This window comes from Neoarius graeffei, chromosome 2, assembly GCF_027579695.1.
Source record: "Neoarius graeffei isolate fNeoGra1 chromosome 2, fNeoGra1.pri, whole genome shotgun sequence".
NCBI classification, from domain to species: domain Eukaryota; kingdom Metazoa; phylum Chordata; class Actinopteri; order Siluriformes; family Ariidae; genus Neoarius; species Neoarius graeffei.
In genome coordinates, this window is record NC_083570.1 from 94,305,116 (window position 1) to 94,323,412 (window position 18,297).

At 41.7% G+C, this 18,297-nt stretch overlaps 1 protein-coding gene across 3 annotated transcripts in view; it reads left to right on the plus strand.

Annotated features, from left to right (window-relative positions):
* The window catches only part of enox2 (ecto-NOX disulfide-thiol exchanger 2), a 766,926-nt gene that overhangs the window by 504,075 nt on the left and 244,554 nt on the right, over positions 1 to 18,297 (plus strand). The gene's annotated exons all lie outside the window — the stretch shown is intronic.

Here is an 18,297-nt window from a genome sequence, read left to right on the forward strand (position 1 = left end):
AATTCTTTACCCAACACCTTAACTACGAGACCAGCGACAATTGCAATCGAAGGAGTGATGTATAGTTTGAACCTATTCATGAGTCCAGTCTTATTACGTCATCAAGTAGTTTAATAGACAAAGTCTTCCCAAATCCTAACCCTAAACCTGACCCTAGATATAGTAAGTCTCCCTAATATAAGTAGCAAATTATGAAATGGGTTAAAAATTCGAACCTAGGTTGAAAAATTCCACCTGACCTACAATTCTGCAAGACTCTCCTGTGGTGGGAAACTTATTTACAAAGCACTGACACTGGAGACTCCTTCCTTAAATGTGAAACATCTCCTTATGGAAATCTTCACCCAGTCAGTGATTATACATTTTTATGCCTCCGCCACCGTAAGGTGCAGGAGGCATTATGTTTTCGGGTTATCCGTGCATCCGTCCCAAAACCTTGTGAACGCGATATCTCAAAGGCTAATGAAAGGAATTTCTCCAAACCTTCACTTTGGGATGAGATCCCTTCGACTAGTGTGAGAGTATGAGAGGACTTCCAGAAAACTGGTAGACATCTTAGCCAGAGAGGATCGTTCATTTTTGTCAACCTGGAACGACCATCACTGAACAGAGACAGACAGAACTGAGGATGCCTTTTGGACGAGAGGCGAAACGTCTTCAAGACTTTTCAAGCAAGTCCAGTTGCTCTCTTCTACCAACCACAGATTACTATGTACCTGGATGACTGAGTATCTTCACAGAAACCTTCGCCATTTGTGCGCTTTGGGACAAACATGAACTGATTAGATTTTGGGATCAAAAGGTCTAAGGTCAAGGTCACTGTGAGGCCAAATGTCTGTCTGAAAACCTTGTGAACACCATATCTCCAAGGCAAATCAAAGGAATTTCGCCAAACTTTCACCATTTGTGCATTTGGGGACAAAGATAAACTGATTAGATTTTGAGATCAAAAGGTCTAAGGTCAAGGTCACTGTGAGGTCAAATGTCTGTCCGAAAACCTTGTGAACCCAATATCTCCAAGGCTGATACAAGTAATTTCACCAGGTCAAGAATACTGTGAGGTCAAATGTCCATCCCCAAATTTATTCCGCCATTAAATTCCATGTGAACCAATAACGTACTGATGACGTATAAACCTGTGATGTGCCTTGCAGAGTGAATTTCTGTTTGCGTTGCTGTTATCGGAAACGAATCAAAATCTTCTGTCTAATCAGAATGGAAACTTCAACAACACTGTGGAATAAATCTGTCAAAAAACTATTGACGCTGCTGTCATGAGAACAGCATTTTATTTCATGCACAGCTCAAATTATCTCCTCACACTAAGACACTTCTGGCAACCGATCTGGCATTCCTTTCGCTTTAGTAGTGAAGGGAAGAATAGAGACGGTGCTGCTATGACAACAATCTGTCCTGTCAATCGCGAGCTGATAAGAACGTCGAGAACATGGATCTCCTGAACAAGACAGCTGTTATAAAACTTTTAGTCTTGTTCATTGATTTCTAAACGACCATTCATCGTGACTGGTGCTGGATTATGTCCAGTAAATAAATGCACTTCTACTCTTTTAACTTGGATGCATAAATACATACAACCCCAATTCCAAAAAAGTTGGGACACTCACTGTGTAAAACATAAATAAAAAACAGAATGTGAAGATTTGTAAATCATGGAAACCCTATATTTCATTGAAAATAGTACAAAGACAACATATCAAATGTTGAAACTGAGAAATTTAATTGTTTTTTGAAAAATATATGCTCACTTTGAATTTGAATGTCAGCAACACGTTTCGGAAAAGTTGGGACGGGGCAGCAAAAGGCTGAAAAAGTTGTGTAATGCTTAAAAAAAACTAATTAGGTTAATTGGTAACAGGTCAGTAACATGATTGCATATAAAAAGAGAGGCGGAGTCTCTCAGAAGTAAAGATGGGGAGGGGTTCACCGCTCTGTGAAAGACTGCGTGGGCAAACAGTGCAACAATTTAAGAATAACGTTCCTCAATTTAAAATTGCAAAGAATTTGGGGATCACATCATCTGTGATGCATAATATCATGAAAAGATTCAGAGAATCTGGAGAAATCTCTGTATGCAAGAGACAAGGCTGAAAACTGACATTGGATGCCTGTGATCTTCAGGCCCTCAGGAGACACTGCATTAAAAGCAGACACGTGTCTGTAGTGGAAATCACTGTATGGGCTCAGGAACACTTCATCGTCTGTGAAAACGGTTCATTACTGCATCCACAAATACAAGTTAAAAACCAGATATAAACAATATCCAGAAACACCGCCGCCTTCTCTGGGCCTGAGCTCTTTTACGATGGACTGAGGCGAAGTGGAAAACTATCCCGAGGTCTGACGGATCAAAAGTCGAAATTCTTTTTAGAAATCATGGACACCACGTCCTCCAGGCTAAAGAGGAGCGGGACCATCCGTCTTATTATCAGTGCACAGTTCAAAGCACAGTGCACAGTTCAAGCGGGGAGCTTGTACATCTGGGAAGACATCATTAATGCTGAATGATATATACACGTTTCAGAGCAACATACTGCCATCCAGACAAAATCTTTTTCAGGGAAGGCCTTCCTTCTTTCAGCAAGACAATGCCAAACTGCTTTCTGCACATATTACAACTGCATGGCTCTGTAGTAGAAGAGTCCGGGTGCTAAACTGGCCTGCCTGCAGTCCTGACCTGTCTCCCATTTAAAACATTTGGCACATTATGAAGCAGAAAATACGACAAAGGAGACCCGGACTGTTGAGCAACTGAAATTGTATATCAGGCAAGAATGGGACATCATTTCTCTTTCAAAACTACAGCAACTGGTCTCCTCAGTTCCCAAACGTTTACAGAGTGTTGTTAAAAGTAGAGGTGATGCAACACAGAGCTAAACATGCCCCTGTCCCATAGCCGAGTAAACTAGCCCCCCCAGCGGCCAAAAATATTTTTGCCTAGCGAGTGGGTCTAGCCTCGCACCATATAAACAAAAACACCCCGGGCATCAAATCGTGCCCGCCAATCACAACGCAAGGTTTTTGTTTGGATTCTTTGGGCGGGCTTTTGCAGGAGTGACGACAAAGTTGCCCGATGCTGGAGAAAGCACAACAGGAAAGATGGCTACGGCTAGTGAACAGCGCGGGTTTGACTCCGCTATGGAATCAGTTTTAGAAGAATTAGACTTGGAGTTTTTGTTGAAACATGAGCAGGAAGAGGCTCTCCACTCATTCCTTTTCAAGAAGGACGTTTTCGCTGTTTTGCCGACCGGCTATGGCAAAAGTCTGATCTACCAGCTGGCTCCGCTCGTAGCCAAAAGGATGGGGCTAGTTTGTGCAGTACGAAGAATTAATAAACAGCTTTGAAACATTACTTTTTGATTGTTTCTTATTTTCCCGTTATTTTAAATTTAAGGGAAATTATTTCACCAAACACCACTAAATAAAAACTCTCAAAAACAGTTTAAGCAAACCCTTGAAAAACACTTAAAAAAAATAAGAGTGTATGGTAAGTATGTGGTACATACGCCAAACTTGTGGTCATTATCTCCAAACTTCTTAATATCTAGAACCTGTTTATTAATTAATACGCATTTTGAAAAATTATTTATTTCAAGGCCTTCCCCACTGCTTTCTGTCGCTCTGACTACGTCACAGTCACTGTTGCGCTGATTGGTCAGAGCGTTGGCCTATACGCACAGAGACAGTTTGAAAGACAGCGGGTTGTTCCTCCTACACCCGTCGGAAATGTCTACGGATCGAGGCCAGACTAAATATTCACATTTAGTCTGGCTTGCCAGGCTACCTGTCCCAGGCTTTTTTTTTTTGAAACATGTTGCTGACATCAAATTCAAAATGAGCATACATTTTTCAAAAAACAATAAAATTTCTCAGTTTCACCATTTGATATGTTGTCTTTGTACTGTTTTTAATGAAATATCGGGTTTCCATGATTTGCAAATTATCGCATTCTGTTTTTATTTACAGTTTACACAGCGTTCCAACTTTTTTGGAAACGGGGGTTGTAGATTTCTACTTTTCAGATCGTATTAAAGATGTAAAACCAAGCAAAGCAGCTTATATTTCTCTCCCTTTTACTCTACACTGAAAGTGTACCCTAGTTGTCAGGAAGCTAAAGAAAACTGAACTGCTACTCGTGTAATATCAGTCTTTCATTTTTTGACATTGGTGCAGTTTTGTGAAAGTGGTCCACTCCAGTTTTCTGATTCTCTTTTTGTCCATTAATTGTGGAGCGGGAGGTCAGACAGGTCTCATTGCCTCGGTGCTCAGTGCTTTCTGTTTCCTCAGGTTTGGTTTAGCCTCCAGACCTTTTTTCATCTCTGTGACTCGTCACGTTTAGCTGCTTCATCACTCTTGGCAGGAAATATGGCTCATTCCCTAAAGGAAGTCACTGTTTGGCTGCCTGCGTAGTGATATTTCTTTTTCTCTTGCCAATGTTGGAGCTGCAATTCATGAGTTCCTTTGCAGCAGAAAAAAAAAAAAAAATCCCGGGTATTAACAATTCATAAAAAATCTTAGTCGACACTTTTTTTGTTTTTCTCACTTGGCTCTGCTTATAAAAGGAAATAGCAGTCTACTTCTTGTATTATTCAATTAGACCATGGTTAATATTTTATGAGGGTGTTTGAATCTGTTGGACCTGCGTCTCAGCTCTTGAGAAGCCATAATGTCCAATCTAATCTTTGACTGCTTGAAGAATTGGCTCTGCGTTTGCCCAGCTTAAATATCTGCACATTCAGCCCCCCCCCCCCCCCCCCCCCCCCCCCCCCCCCCCCCCACACACACACACACACACTCAGCCAGAATTTCTAAATACACCTCATCGGAACGGACATCGTTAATACAAAGTAGAATACAGATTCATAAATCCTACTTTACTTTCATTTATTTATTCTGAGTGTTATTATTTTGGACATGCAAATGCATCTCTTTCAGCATGAGACAATATTTGTTGCATCATTACCGAGGAACTACAAAGCGCAAACTCCTTGATCCTGAAAATGAAAAACTTAAACACTGTTACAAAATCACTGACACTGGAGGCTTATTTCAAAACTCAAGTTTCAAATCAAATCAAATCAAGTTTATTCGTATAGCGCTTTTAACAATAAACACTGTCGCAAAGCAGCTTTACAGAATTTGAACGACTTAAAACATGAGCTAATTTTATCCCTAATCTATCCCCAATGAGCAAGCCTGTGGCGACGGTGGCAAGGAAAAACTCCCTCAGACGACATGAGGAAGAAACCTCGAGAGGAACCAGACTCAAAAGGGAACCCATCCTCATTTGGGCAACAACAGACAGCCTGACTATAATATTAACATTTTTAACAGGTATAACCCTCAACTGTCCTCATGGGGGCGTCCTTCACAGGAGTGGGGCGATAAAACTCCAACCAGACACAGGGCACCAGGATGGATCAAGCAGGTCCGAGGGGCAGAAGAGGCCAGCATCTCAATCCCAGGACCAACATGTAACTCAGAGGGACAGATTGGGGGGGGGAAGAGAGAGAGAAAGAAAACACAGGTTGTTAGGTATGCCCTAAAAATGACAAGTATTAAATCTGTGTGGTAGGCTCGCAGAGACGAGTCTTTACATCAGGCATAACACACAACAATGGCATGTTAATATGGTAAAATATATCATGACCTGCTCTGGCTGGATGCTTGATTGGGTGATGGGAGCACACTCCTCAGCAATGATGAGATGCAGATGGGACCCTTAGGGCTGGCCAAGACAATTCAGACAATTCAAAACTGTGAAATAAACATCAGATTTGAGAATTAAACCTCGCTGTGTTATAAAGTATAACCGAAACTACAGTTTGAATACAGACGCCTTAAAGAAAGCTCAACAGTATGGCAATTATAACATATCAGTATCGCATTCTAAAATACAGTCAAGTGCAAAAGTTTGTGGAAAAAAAAAGGAAATAGAAAGATGTTTGATGTTACTGTGAATAACAACGGGGATCAGATACTATTTATTCCATCCACCTTCACTGGATATGAGCACTCACGTGCTCTGATTGGCTACTCTGCTACTAGGATATCAGCTCATATACCATGAGTAGAGAAAACCAAAATGGCGGTGCGTGTTGCTGAACCAACTGAGGATGAAATAAAAACTCAAAAACAAAACCTCAAAAAATACAAAAAAGCAACAAAATATGGAATAAAAGTATTTGATGGTAAGAACATATGTCATTATCTCTAGCCGCTTTATCCTGTTCTACAGGGTCGCAGGCAAGCTGGAGCCTATCCCAGCTGACTACGGGCGAAAGGCGGGGTACACCCTGGACAAGTCGCCAGGTCATCACAGGGCTGACACATAGACACAGACAACCATTCACACTCACATTCACACCTACGGTCAATTTAGAGTCACCAGTTAACCTAACCTGCATGTCTTTGGACTGTGGGGGAAACCGGAGCACCCGGAGGAAACCCACGCGGACACGGGGAGAACATGCAAACTCCGCACAGAAAGGCCCTCACCGGCCCCGGGGCTCGAACCCGGACCTTCTTGCTGTGAGGCGACAGCGCTAACCACTACACCACCGTGCCGCCCCAGTAAGAACATATATTTTTCTTTATTTTTTTTTAAGAATTATTATGGCATTTTTCACAAATTGCTACTGTCATTTCACCAGTTTGTTTACATTCTAAGCGGATAATGATTTTGTCGGACGTTTTATATAAAGCTTTTATTTATGGAATTTGCAAAAAATAACTAAAAATGCTCTGTTTCTCAAGATCCAGTGGATGCGGATAGAATAAAACAGTTATTCCACTCAATCTCATCATACACGGCTTGTAAACAACTCGGCACTTCGCGCCTCGTCGACTGTCAGCTCATGTACGACTCGATTTCATGGAATAATTGTTAACTGTAAACAGTTTGTAACAGTTCGCACTTTGTTTCTGAATGTAATATAAATATTCTCTGATAATTAATGCCTCCAACTTCTTTCCTTTCTCGGAGGATCTTCAGTTGTAAAATTCAGCCCCTGCAGCCCCTTTGTGATTCTTGTCTTGTTGCAGAATACACCCACGTTTCAATCTGAGCAAGTGTTCTTGTAGTTACATTGTTTTTGCGATTTAAAATCCATGGGGGATGCAGTCATTTGCCGGTAACTGTTTTGCTGAAAAAGTAATAAAATGCAAAAACCTGACTTCAGGAGCGCGGAAGAAATGTGATGGGTTTTCAGTGTGGTTTTAGTCCATACAACTGAAGGGGTGAAGAAAAAGAAGAGCAAAAGGAGGAAGAAGCCAAAGAGGAGGAGGAGAAGAAGCAGGCAAAGTGAAGAATAAGAAGAAGAGGAGGAAGAAGCCAAAGAGGAGGAGGAGAAGAAGGCGGCAAAGTGAAGAAGAAAAAGAGGAGGAAGAAGCTGAGGAGAAGAAGAGGAGGAGGAGGAGGAGGAAGAAGCCTTAGGAGGAGGAGGAGGAAGAAGCTGAGGAGGAGGAAGAAGCCTTAGGAGGAGGAGGAGAAGAAGAAGAAGGCAGCAAAGTGATGAAGAAGAAGAGGAGGGGAAAAAAGAGAAGGAGAAGGCGGCGGCAGCAAAGTGAAGACCTGGGCTGAAGAGTACTGGATCTCAAACACTAGGTGCGTATGCGACAACAGATGACCTTCATGCCATGTGGACTTGCCAACCGGTTCACTCATTCTGGATGGCAGTAACTCCGACACCATCATCTCGACTGAGCTGTCGGATCCCACTATCTCCATCTCTATGCTTTCTTGTTGATACAACACAGTTTGATCGCCTCAGTAAACATAAAAATCCTTTATAATCTCTCTAATGATCGCCAAGAAAACTGTCCAACTCAGCTGGAAATCCAAAATCTCATTAATCATCCAACAGTGGAAAAATCTTCTCAGAAAATACGTCACTTGAAAAACAAACTGGATTACTGGGGGGAAAAAATGCCAGTTTTTACATAAATCTGGAATCCCAACCATAATTGAACTCCTTTGCATGTTACGATCTAGACAGACCGCCAAGCACTGATCATCCGCTGCTGAAGCACAGTGCTGATACCCGAGAATACACAGCTCAGGTCCCACCTAGCAGCTCAGCATGATCAACATGCTCCTGGAGGAAGGTGCTGAAGCCCAGAGTACTAACCGTGCCCTGCACACTGTGGATCACCTGGCAGCTGAAGGTACTCATGGCTGGTTGAACACTGAGCTGCTGGAGAGGTGGCCTGAGGTAGTCCGAGTGCAGGGCGAGGACAATGCTGCACGCTGGTGCCGCCCTGTGTCGGCCTGCCTGAGGTGCCGGGTGCGGTGGTGTGCGACCCATCAGCGGTTGCCATGTGCTGCTTCAAGGCAGCTGGGGGATGATGGGGTTTTTGCTCTCTTTTTGCATTGATATTTTAAATTTCTTGGTGTGATTTTGGATCATAAAGTCTGCTGGAAACCTCATGTAGGATACATACGAGCAAAACTGGCAAAGTGCTCGGCAATTCTGTGGAAAACAAAACATATTCTTGATTGCAAATCTTTGCATACTCGTTATTTTTGCCATATCTGACTTACTGTGTCGAAGTCTGGGGAAACACCTACAAAACCACTCTGCAGCCGATATGTACAATACAGAAAAGAGCAATAAGGACAATAAACAAAACAGGATACAGAGATCACACAAACCCACTATTCATAAACTCACACATGTTGAAATTTATGGATCTGGTCAAATTCAGAACAGCACAAATAATGTACAAAGCGAGAAATAATCTATTGCCAAAAAATATACAAGGAATGTTTAGTGAGAGAGAGGGGGGATATAATCTAAGGGGAGACCTAAATTTTAAAAAACCAAAGGTTCGAACAAATATGAAAAACATGTGCGTATCGAGCTGTGGGGTGACTTTATGGAACAGACTGGAGACAGAAATAAAACAAAGTGCAAATATAAATCTGTTTAAAAAAAGGTACAAAAAATATTTTTAAACAAGTATATGGAAGAGAAAGTATGTTAACGGAGGATGATGAGGGATAAATCTATAAATAGAATAGGGTTGATTGTTATATTAGAACTAACTTGGTATATCTCATCTCATCTCATTATCTCTAGCCGCTTTATCCTTCTACAGGGTCGCAGGCAAGCTGGAGCCTATCCCAGCTGACTACGGGCGAAAGGCGGGGTACACCCTGGACAAGTCGCCAGGTCATCACAGGGCTGAAACTTGGTATATATGGTATATATTTATTTATGGGGATCTCATCTTATCTCATCTCATTATCTGTAGCCGCTTTATCCTTCTACAGGGTCGCAGGCAAGCTGGAGCCTATCCCAGCTGACTACGGGCAAAAGGCGGGGTACACCCTGGACAAGTCGCCAGGTCATCACAGGGCTGACACATAGACACAGACAACCATTCACACTCACATTCACACCTACGCTCAATTTAGAGTCACCAGTTAACCTAACCTGCATGTCTTTGGACTGTGGGGGAAACCGGAGCACCCGGAGGAAACCCACACGGACACGGGGAGAACATGCAAACTCCACACAGAAAGGCCCTCGCTGGCCACGGGGCTCGAACCCGGACCTTCTTGCTGTGAGGCGACAGCGCTAACCACTACACCACTGTGCCGCCATTTATGGGGATAGTTTATATATTCATATTTACAGTTATAGGTATGTAGTAGATATTTATTTTTTTAATTATATATTTATATAGATATTCATGAAGTGTGTATATATGGTATATATATATTTTTTATAGGTGTATTAATGTAGTTTGGATTTCGGGGTAGTTAAAAAGGGATGGGAAATTAAAAAAGTATTGTACTTCTTCCCACTCCTTTTTCGAACAATGTGCGGTGTTTTGTAATGTCTTAACTCTTTATATTATTTTATTTTATTTTTTATTTCTCGTTTTCTTTCTTTTGTATGTACAAATAGTTACAATCAAAGTATAAGTATTGCTTTTTTTTTGCTTGTTTGTTTTTTGTTTGTTCGTTTTGTTGTGTCTTTCTTGCTTGTTTGTCTTTCTTGTCAGTGGTATTTTATTTCTATTGCCTCTCTGTTGTCCTTTTTTTGTTTGTATCTCGTTTGTGTTGTTTTTTTGTCAGGTCTTTCATTCCTGTAACCTCTAAGCAATTAAGAAATGAATTAATTAATAAGCAAATTTATATAGGATATTACATGGTTGCGTGAAGACATGAAGTTTATCGTCGAGTATTCACGAGTGAGTGAAGCGAACAAATGAAAATATTTTCAACACGAGAAGATAAACTTCATACCTTTGTGCCACCATGTAATGTTCTTTATATTATATGGACACATCTACAAAAAAAAAAACCGCAAGTTAGCCAAAAGAATTTTAATTTTGAATCAGTTCGCCATTTTAACAACGTGCGTCTAGTCAGCAGGGAAACACTGGGAGTGACATCGTCAGAGTGAAATATCGGGAATTATGTCATTCAGATCTATGATGGATTTGTAAATGCGAGTTTTTCAACATGAGAAGATCAACTTCATATCTTCAAGCTAACGTGTGATTTTTCTTTTTATTATAGAGGCACATTCACAAACAAAAAGTATCCAGACTTATCAAAACAATTCATCAATTTTCTCACGAGTGACACATAGAGATTTATGTCATGGTTTTGGTTCTCCATGTCTTGGCTGTAGCTCGTATGAAAAATAAAATATGAGTGGTGTATTTCAATGCCCACCATGATCCCCCCCCCCCCCCCCCCCCCCCCCCCCGTAAACATTAGCAAAAAGGATGAGAAAAAAAATCCATCTTTTGGCGAAGTTGCTTGATCTCACACTGAGAAAATGAGAACACTCCAACCTCTAATTGAAATAAATAATAGCAGCACATGTGGTTTTGTTGAAAATAATTATTCCTTGATGAGGGATTAGTTTCTGTCTGAATAAGTTTATTTCAATTAAAGGTTGGATTTTTCTCATTTCTTTGTCAGTGTGAGGTGACGTTCCACTATAAAAGGCATGAGCACAGAAAGAGCAGAACTAATCAGTCAGCTCACCTCGCCAGCTTATCATCACTCCCCGATAAATAAACTCACACACACACACCCATCCTCGGAGTCTTCTTTGAACAGTGATTTGTTGTTCTCTTGTTCTAAAGTGTCGATGCAGACGTCAGATTGAGTCGATGCTGTGAATTTAATTCGAGTTAACAAGCTCAACACCGCTGATGTGTCTGATTTACTCCAATGACACGTCTATCTTTTCATATCAGTGGTGAGAACGACACCTGGGGTGGTGACAACAATTAAGCCCTTTCAATGATCAACGTTAAACTAAGGCCAAGTTTACATTAGACCGTATCTGTCTCGTTTTCTTCGCGGATGCACTGTCCGTTTACATTAAAACGCCTGGAAACGCCGGGAAACGGGAATCCACCAGGGTCCACGTATTCAATCCAGATCGTGTCAGCTCCGGTGCTGTGTAAACATTGAGAATACGCGGATACGCTGTGCTGAGCTCTAGCTGGCGTCGTCATTGGACGACGTCACTGTGACATCCACCTTCCTGATTCGCTGGCGTTGGTCATGTGACGCGACTGCTGAAAAACAGCGCGGACTTCCGCCTTGTATCACCTTTCATTAAAGAGTATAAAAGTATGAAAATACTGCAAATACTGATGCAAATACTGCCCATTGTGTAGTTATGATTGTCTTTAGGCTTGCCATCCTTCCACTTGCCAAGTGGTAAGTGATATGCGCTGGGATCACACACACAGCGGCTCAGTCCCGAATCACTGCTCGTGCGCTTCACTCGCATGCTCTGTGAGCTGCGCAGGGCCGGAGTGCGCACCCTCCAGAGGGCACTCGCTGTTCAGGGCGGAGTGATTTGGAGCGCAGGATGCCTGCGGAGCCGAGCATATCCGTGTATTGACGTTGCTGTGTGCACGCAAATTGTGTATTGGTGTTGCTGTGTGCACACTAATCGTTTTAAAAACGTTAATCTGATGATCCGCTGATACGGTCTAATGTAAACCCCACCTAAGACGTGAACAATGGAGCGGTGGGGTGGGGTGGGTTAGAAGATCTTTGACATGCCACATGTTGAGTCTGGGGATTGCTGTTTGTTTGAAGAGTGTCTGGAGATAGATACTCACTAAAATCTTTGGGTTTCCAAATCTCCAAAACCACCATCAGACTCCACCTCCATGCCAACAGATTGTTTGGAAGGTATGCCATAACAAAGCCTTTTCTGTCAGTTAACCACAAATGTAAGCTTCTGAAGTTTGCAAAACATGAATACAACTTTGACTGGAACCGTGTTCTATGGTCTGATGGAACAAAAATGGAGCTTTTTGGCAAGAAACACTCCAGGTGGGTTTGGTGTAAAAAGAAGGATGGCTATAACGAAAAGAACCCGATCCCAACTGTAAAATATGGTCAAAGTTCTGCAACGTTTTGGGTCTGTTTTTCCTCCAAAGACCCTGGAAACCTTGTGAGGCTTCATAGCATCATGGACTGCATGAAATGCCAGGACATTTTAAATCAGAATCTGGCTGATTCTGCCAGGAAACTAAAACTGGGTCGTCATTGGATCTTACAGCAGGACAGTGATCTGAATCATATGTCCAAATCTGCACAAAACTTGGTCATTTATTTATTGATATAAATTATCCAATATTACATATATGTGGGTGGCAAAAGTATGTGAACCTTTGCTTTCAGTATCTGGTGTGACCCTCTTGTGCTGCAATAACTGCGACTAAACGTTTCCGGTAACTGTTGATCAGTCCTGCACACCGGCTTGGAGGAATTTTAGCCCATTCCTCCGTACAGAACAGCTTCAACTCTGGGATGTTGGTGGGTTTCCTCACAGGAACTGCTCGCTTCAGGTCCTTCCACAACATTTCCATTGGATTAAGGTCAGAACTTTGACTTGGCCATTCCAAAACATTCACTTTATTCTTCTTTAACCATTCTTTGGTAGAACGACTTGTGTGCTTAGGGTCGTCGTCTTGCTGCAACACCCACCTTCTCTTGAGATTCAGTTCATGGACAGATGTCCTGACATTTTCTTTTAGAATTTGCTGGTATAATTCAGAATTCATTGTTCCATCAATGATGGCAAGCCGTCCTGGCCCAGATGCAGCCAAACAGGCCCAAACCATGATACTACCACCACCATGTTTCACAGATGGGATAAGGTTCTTATGCTGGAATGAAGTGTTTCCCTTTCTCCAAATATAATGCTTCTCATTTAAACCAAAAAGTTATATTTTGGTCTCATCCATCCACAAAACATTTTTCCAATAGCCTTGATGTTTAGCAAACCGCAGACGAGTAACAATGTTCTTTTTGGAGAGCAGTGGCTTTCTCCTTGCAAACCTGCCATGCACACCGTTGTTGTTCAGTGTTCTCCAGATGGTGGACTCATGAACATTAACATTAGCCAATGTGAGAGAGGCCTTCAGTTGCTTAGAAGTTACCCTGGGGTCCTTTGTGACCTCGCCGACTATTACACGCCTTGCTCTTGGAGTGATCTTTGTTGGTCGACCACTCCTGGGGAGGGTAGCAATGGTCTTGAATTTCCTCCATTTGTACACAATCTGTCTGACTGTGGATTGGTGGAGTCCAAACTCTTTAGAGATGGTTTGTAACCTTTTCCAGCCTGATGAGCATCAACAACACTTTTTCTGAGGTCCTCAGAAATCTCCTTTGTTCGTGCCATGATACACTTCCACAAACATGTGTTGTGAAGATCAGACTTTGATAGATCCCTGTTCTTTAAATAAAACAGGGTGCCCACTCACACCTGATTGCCGTCCCATTGATTGAAAACACCGGACTCTAATTTCACCTTCAAATTAACTGCTAATCCTAGAGGTTCACATACTTTTGCCACTCACAGATATGTAATATTGGATCATTTTCCTCAATAAATAAATGACCGAGTATAATATTTTTGTCTCATTTGTTTAACTGGGTTCTCTTTATCTACTTTTAGGACTTGTGTGAAAATTTGATGTTGTTTTAGGTCATATTTATGCAGAAATGTAGAAAATTCTAAAGGGTTCACAAACTTTCAAGCACCAGTGTGTGTGTGTGTATGTTTGGCTTGATTATTCATGTAGCAGTGGGAGTGTGGTTGAGCATCAGCTGTAGTTGGAGAGGAGGTGAGTTGAACCGGCAGGTAATGTGCAATGAATCTCACTTGTGTACTTAAGTGGAGCTTGTTTGTCTTTTAGGAGACGCCATGAATCGGGGAGAAAGGTAGGGAGAGATGAGCGAGAGATTAACTCCGTGTTTTTTTTTTTTTTTTGTGTATGCGCATGAATGAGAAATCACTTGCAGGAAAAATTAAAAATAAAAGAACAAAGCTTTTTAAAAAAGTCGCCTGTCTTCAGAGTCCGCCTTCCCACCCGCGCACTCCAGGGTTCTCCGATCTGAATTGTTGTTGTTGATTTTTAATGAACAGAAAGTTCGAGCAGTGGTTGCACTCATGATAAATAAGTAAATAAATCTACTCAAGGGCATTCTTGTTTATAAAGCAAGCAGAGAGACTTGAAACAGACACTAAGCAGTACTGCAGGCTTGACTTTATATTTATCTTACACCTCTCACTCCTGCTGGCGAAGATGTCAATCCCATCTCTGCTGTGATGAAGCATGGAAAATCCATCATCATCTAGGTCGTAAATCTAGAAGAGTGAAGGGTTCACGTGCATTTGGAGGATGCCACTCCTCAAATAGCTCCTTTTAGAACATTTTCATCTATTAAAGTATCTGCCCAAGTGAAATTACATCTTTTTTTTTTTTTAATGTTTTGACCGTTAAACAGCCATTATTCTGCTTCAGTACAGTCCAGAAGTTAGCACTGCTTGTATCCCGTGCTTTGAGAACCCTTGTCTCTTCTCTCTTTAAATAGATTTCCCATGAGCCTTATTTGGGAAATCATGCTTTTTGTGTTTGTTTCACATTATTATGAAATACACCACCTCTTGTTTCTTTGAAAGTTGAATTCAAATAAAAGCCCTGAATCAATGGATTTTTCAAAAATATTTCCTGGAACACACACTGTCAAAATTTCCTATTTTCTGAAACCACAGAGACATGGCTCAGATTAAGCACAGATCAGCTCTGTTTTTGTGGTTTATTGAATGATTCGTTATGAAATATTCATTTTGTTTAAGTGATGGGCAGGAAGAGAGAAAATGTTAATAGAGGAGATATGGGGGGGGACTACTGGCTGTGTCTGGTACTGATGGAGTGGGGGAGTACTGGTTGCTTTTGTACTCTTGGAGTGGGGGAGTACTGGTTGTTTTGGCACTGATGGAGTGGGGGAGTACTGGTTGTTTTGGTACTGATGGAGTGGGGGAGTACTGGTTGCTTTTGTACTGTTGGAGTGGGGGGGTACTGGTTGTTTTGGTACTGATGAAGTGGGGGAGTACTGGCTGTTTTGGTACTGATGGAGTGGGGGAGTACTGGTTGCTTTTGTACTGTTGGAGTGGGGGGGTACTGGTTGTTTTGGTACTGATGGAGTGGGGGAGTACTGGTTGCTTTTGTACTGATGGAGTGGGGGAGTACTGGTTGTTTTGGTACTGATGGAGTGGGGGGAGTACTGGTTGCTTTTGTACTGATGGAGTGGGGGAGTACTGGTTGCTTTTGTACTGATGGAGTGGGGGAGTACTGGTTGTTTTGGTACTGATGGAGTGGGGGAGTACTGGTTGTTTTGGTACTGATGGAGTGGGGGAGTACTGGTTGCTTTTGTACTGATGGAGTCGGGGAGTACTGGTTGTTTTGGTACTGATGGAGTGGGGGGAGTACTGGTTGTTTTGGTACTGATGGAGTGGGGGGAGTACTGGTTGTTTTGGTACTGATGGAGTGGGGGAGTACTGGTTGTTTTGGTACTGATGGAGTGGGGGAGTACTGGTTGCTTTTGTACTGATGGAGTGGGGGAGTACTGGTTGTTTTGGTACTGATGAAGTGGGGGAGTACTGGCTGTTTTGGTACTGATGGAGTGGGGGAGTACTGGTTGCTTTTGTACTGATGGAGTGGGGGAGTACTGGTTGTTTTGGTACTGATGGAGTGGGGGAGTACTGGTTGTTTTGGTACTGGTGGAGTGGGGGGAGTACTGGTTGTTTTGGTACTGATGGAGTGTGGGGGGTAATGGTTGTGTGTACTTTAATTCATAACTTTACCTCTAACTGTAAAAGTCTGCTATCCATCTCCCCACTATAGAAATCGTAATGTGAGATAGTAATTAGAACAAACTCAGGAACATAAACCTGTGACTTGCCTCTTTCTGACCAATCAGAATCAAGAGTTCAACAGCAATTTGGTATGAGTACACTGTAAAATTGAGTTAATTGCTGAAATTGTTCTGAATGTAAGTTTGTGGTAAAACCGTGCATGCAGTGGTTTAGTTTTGATTCTTTGCAATGGTTCCCACAAATGACCGCAAAAGAGAGATCCTCGGAAATAAAAAAAAAAAAGTCTTGACAAAACAGTTAAAAATTTCACTACACTTTTTTTTATTGTATTTTTAATTTTTTGCTACCGAGGCTAATTAAGGTAGAATATGGTCCCACTGATTTATGCTGTACGGATGTAAAAATCAGTCTTAGTTGCCATTACTGAGCAATGAATTCTCTATGTACTACACATTGTAGAGTGTAGCATGAGAATGGTATGTGTTGCTGTGCAGTGGTGCTTGAAAGTTTGTGAAACCTTTTTAGAATTTTCTATATTTCTGCATAAATATGAACTAAAACATCATCAGATTTTCACACAAGTCCTAAAAGTAGATAAAGAGAACCCAGTTAAACACATGAGACAAAAATATTATACTTGGTCATTTATTTATTGAGGAAAATGATCCAATATTACATATCTGTGAGTGGCAAAAGTATGTGAACCTTTGCTTTCAGTATCTGGTGTGACCCCCTTGTGCAGCAATAACTGCAACTAAACGTTTCCGGTAACTGTTGATCAGTCCTGCACACCGGCTTGGAGGAATTTTAGCCCATTCCTCCATACAGAACAGCTTCAACTCTGGGATGTGGGTGGGTTTCCTCACATGAACTGCTCGCTTCAGGTCCTTCCACAAAATTTCCATTGGATTAAGGTCAGGACTTTGACTTGGCCATTCCAAAACATTAACTTTATTCTTCTTTAACCATTCTTTGGTAGAACGACTTGTGTGCTTAGGGTCGTTGTCTTGCTGCATGACCCGCCTTCTCTTGAGATTCAGTTCATGGACAGATGTCCTGACATTTTCCTTTAGAATTCGCTGGTATAATTCAGAATTCATTGTTCCATCAATGATGGCAAGCCGTCCTGGCCCAGATGCAGCAAAACAGGCCCAAACCATGATACTACCACCATCATGTTTCACAGATGGGATAAGGTTCTTATGCTGGAATGCAGTGTTTTCCTTTCTCCAAACATAACGCTTCTCATTTACACCAAAAAGTTATATTTTGGTCTCATCAGTCCACAAAACATTTTTCCAATAGCCTTCTGGCTTGTCCACATGATCTTTAGCAAACTGCAGATGAGCAGCCATGTTCTTTTTGGAGAGCAGTGGCTTTTTCCTTGCAACCCTGCCATGCACACCATTGTTGTTCAGTGTTCTGCTGTTGGTGGACTCATGAACATTAACATTAGCCAATGTGAGAGAGGCCTTCAGTTGCTTAGAAGTTACCCTGGGGTCCTTTGTGACCTTGCCGACTATTACACGCCTTGCTCTTGGAGTGATCTTTGTTGGTCGACCACTCCTGGGGAGCGTAACAGTCGTCTTGAATTTCCTCCATTTGTACACAATCTGTCTGACTGTGGATTGGTGGAGTCCAAACTCTTTAGAGATGGTTTTGTAACCTTTTCCAGCCTGATGAGCATCAACAACGCTTTTTCTGAGGTCCTCAGAAATCTCCTTTGTTCGTGCCATGATACACTTCCACAAACATGTGTTGCGAAGATCAGACTTTGATAGATCCCTGTTCTTTAAATAAAACAGGGTGCCCACTCACACCTGATTGTCATCTCATTGATTGAAAACACCGGACTCTAATTTCACCTTCAAATTAACTGCTAATCCTAGAGGTTCACATACTTTTGCCACTCACAGATATGTAATATTGGATCATTTTCCTCAATAAATAAATGACCAAGTATAATATTTTTGTCTCATTTGTTTAACTGGTTTCTCTTTATCTACTTTTTAAAAAATCTGATGATGTTTTAGGTCATATTTATGCAGAAATGTAGAAAATTCTAAAGGGTTCACAAACTTTCAAGCACCACTGTATTTCTCTTCATCTCCTGTGCTGACAT